Below are 4,264 nucleotides of genomic sequence, written 5' to 3' on the forward strand. Positions count from 1 at the left end.
TTGATCCTAGCAGATGCCGCCATTAATCAGTTAAATCTATACAACCGCTAGAAAGGTGTAAATATATTAAAATGATCATCAATATATTATAATCTATTGTGTTCATCTCAGACGCACCATTGTCAAGTCAAGTCAAGTCACCTTTATTTATATAGCGCTTTTAACAATACAGATTGTGACAAAGCAACTGAACAGCATTAATTAGGAAAATAGTGTCAATAACGTTCTTCATTCAGAAGAATACAATCAGAGTTATATTTAAAGGCACAATATGTAATTTTCGCCGCTAGAGGGCGCATATTCAAACCAAACAAAGAATCAAAGGTGTAGTTTGATGACGCTGTGACTGAGTGTGGAATCATGGGAGTTATTCGTCTTCATCCCCACAGCCGATGCAATCCAACGGGACTCAGGCAGAAATCATGTTCCTGGATGAGATAATGACTGATTTATTAACGTAGTATAGCAGGGTGAGGCTGAAAGCAGTCGAAGCGAAACGAGGCCGCTGAACGAGCGCGACACACGGCTCGAAAGCAGCGGAGCTTTTATTATGCCACAGTCATGCGCTCCAAGTATAGCGCTGTTTTATCATACTAAATACATTTGAAAGTTCTGTTATAATGCTACTCTGTGCGGTCGTCACCTGTCTAATAAAACGCATAACATATTAAAGAACCTTTGGTGTTTTCATGTTTTGTAAAAAACAAAACCGGAAATCGAGGGGTTATGACGTCATTGGCAGGCGACACAATGACACTATGGGCACGGTCCGTGTCACTAGTTAAAATTGCTTATTTCTCTGGATTTTAAACATTCTTCGAAACATTTGGGATAATGTAAGTACACAAGTCAGCAAAAAATATAACACTGTTATAGTAGTTTTTGGATATTTTAATAAAAAATATCTTACATATTGTGCCTTTAAACATGTTGAGAGTGGTGTTCCAGCGGATGACGTAGGCGTAGCGTAAGCTCCGGTGAGAATATGCTAATCTTGTGAGAACCAAGTTTTGTTTACAGCAAAGGAAAACCAGTCTCCTCTTGGGTTATATCGAAATCCTCCGCCATTTTTCTTTACGAATCCTCGTTATGTACTTCTAATTCGTGACCGGGGTTTTGTTTTGCTCTGTCTACTGTGCTTCCACGTTCGTCTCTTCTCACTGGTGTTTACGCTACACATACATCCTACGTTATCCGCTAGAATGCCGCTCTCTCATGAACGTGCGTACTACAGTTAGCGAAAGCTACAGATTATGGTTCATAAAGTTTTAAATATGGATATTCCTCTTACACTAACACATCGGTTAATTTCAGAAGGCCTTTATTAACCCACCGGAGCTGTGTAGAGCTCCTTTTATGATGGATGTAACACAGCACCATTTTAAATGAGCAGCGCATCAAAACAGTGCAGCAGATCACATAACAATCGCTCAGGGTAGTTTATGGTAAATATCTTTCAGCGCTATATCCTCTAGTATTTTTATCAAAAACCAAACGCGCTTTATTCGAGCCCTTTCAGCTCTGTGCACTTTCTCTCTCTCCGGACACTCGCCAGTGTTCTAACAAATAAGGCTACCTATCAGATTATGCTACCAACACTGTATTTATCCTACTGTAATGGTAGATCTCGGGTTGGGGTAGGAGTACATGTTAATATCATGCTGGAAGCAAAATCTGATAGGTAGCACTTTTCGCTATCGAATTATGCTACCATCTGTTTTAATGGGAGGTAGCAAAATCTGACAGCGTAGCACACATCGTCAGAACACCGGCGCCAAGTTCAAGAGCTGCGGATGACGCGGTTATTTTAACAACAACAGAAACAATAAAACACAGCAGAAAACAACAACGCTGCAAATATAGTTATTTTTCATACTATCTATTTATCTATATATAACCTATGACTCTGACTGTTCAAACCAGATGTGACGACATTTGTGATCTACATTTAGCATTATTAATCTGTAGGCTAAGAACATTTCAAAAGAATCATGTAATTATAATTGGGAAAATTGTTGTTAGATGGCTAGGATAGAACTTAAACTTTGAAATCTCTAGTTATCTTTCTTTTCTGCTCAAGATGAGAATGTTTTGATTATTGTAGCTACATTGTTTTTAGATAATGCTTTTAAGTAGGCAAAAATATTTAAATAGTATACAGGTGCATCTCAATATATTAGAATGTCGTGGAAAAGTTCATTTATTTCAGTAATTCAACTCAAATTGTGAAACTCATGTATTAAATAAATTCAATGCACACAGACTGAAGTAGTTTAAGTCTTTGGTTCTTTTAATTGTGATGATTTTGGCTCACATTTAACAAAAACCCACCAATTCACTATCTCAACAAATTAGAATACTTCATAAGACCAATAAAAAAAACTGGATGCGGCACGACACGACATGACAAATCCCCGACAGTAAAACTGCCTCGTTCTATTAATGAGGTACTGACACAGAGTTCAAATGTCCTGTGTAGACACTAGACCAGGGGTGCCCAAACTCAGTCCTGGAGGGCCGGTGTCCTGCAGAGTTTAGCTCCAACCCCAATTAAACACACCTGAACCAGCTAATCAAACTCTTATAGGCATACTAGAAACTTACCAGCAGGTGTGTTGAAGCAAGTTGGAGCTAAACTCTGTAGGACACCGAACATCCAGGACTGAGTTTGGGCACCCCTGCACTAGACAGACTCAACCTGTTGCGATGCGGCGGTGTCGCGTCCGGTGTAGACACGGTTCACTGTTCCGCTACTGTTATTACACTTGTATACAAAACTTTGTATTATTCTTGTTATAGAGTGCGTGACGTCACGTGCACTTCTGTAACCACCGTTACAGCCCTAAAGCCCTGAACAGAAACAATATTTTTTCTGTCACATGGCCTCACATATATCTAAATGTAAAAATGCAATATATGTAGTTTTTTTTTTTTTTTTTTTTTAAAGAATTTCATTTGCAACACATTTTTTACACAACAATGTAAAAATTATCACTGATAAAACAGCATCTGCATGATCAGTGTGTCAAATTTCATACTCTGATGTTCACATGCACACATACTTGATCTAATGGCATCTGTGTATTTCTATCCTTCTATGCACTGTTCTCACACATGAAGCGAGGAAGATAGAAGTGATGAAGGGAGAATCTGTCACTCTAAAGCCTAATAATGAAATAATGACAGAAGATGAGATACAGTGGCTGTTTGGAGATGACTACTGTTATTACACTTGTATACAAAACTTTGTATTATTCTTGTTATAGAGTGCGTGACGTCACGTGCACTTCTGTAACCACCGTTACAGCCCTAAAGCCCTGAACAGAAACAATATTTTTTCTGTCACATGGCCTCACATATATCTAAATGTAAAAATGCAATATATGTAGTTTTTTTTTTTTTTTTTTTCAGGACCTCTGCCAATTGCCCAAAGGATTGTTTTTCATGTGCTATCCGGGTTAAAATCCCAAAGATAAACAGAGATGAATAATCTGAGAAAATGAGAAAATGTTTAAATGTCATCTAAATCAGAGCTCCGGCAGAGAGTATGATTTCCATCTCTCTGATTGTCTATTTTTAGCGTTGTGCACATTACACATGCTCTCTTTGGTCTCTTGTCATCGTTTGAACTCACTGACCTCATTTCCTAACCTTACAAATGAAACTCTCAAATGTCATATTTCACATGCATTTGCTGTTTTATTTGCTGGTCAGACCGAGCTGATGTTTGAATGGAATTTTTTTTTTTTAAGGAAAAATGTTTCATATTCTGCACTGTTTCTAGGACACTAAACAATTAAGCACATTCGTACAGACGGTCAGATCTTCTTTTCCAGAAAATAATCTTAAATTATAAAACACGATCATCAGATTTTAATCGTTACTCCAGTGCTGCTGTCAAATCAGTGTTGTTTTAGCAGCATTTATGTACTATTATGGCTTTTGTTAATATTTTTAATTAGATTTTTTACATTTTCTTTTTTCATTTTAATTCTAGTTAGTTTTAGTAATTTTGTTGTGTTCTTCTTGTCTTTTTTTATTAGATTTTTTTGTCCATATAGTTTTTCTTATTTTTTTTTACTGAATGAAAATGCCAAATGCCAAAGTAAAAACAAGCAAGTTTTTTTATTTTTATTTTATTTCAGTTATTTCAAATAACACATTTTACAAATATATTTTTAGATTTTATTTGCATATTTTCAGTTTTCTTTGTCATTTTAAAGTTTTAGAAATTTTACTTTATTTTTTCTTATTATATCTATAT

This window comes from Sinocyclocheilus grahami, unplaced genomic scaffold, assembly GCF_001515645.1.
Source record: "Sinocyclocheilus grahami isolate Dianchi unplaced genomic scaffold, SAMN03320097.WGS_v1.1 scaffold2183.1, whole genome shotgun sequence".
NCBI lineage: Eukaryota > Metazoa > Chordata > Actinopteri > Cypriniformes > Cyprinidae > Sinocyclocheilus > Sinocyclocheilus grahami.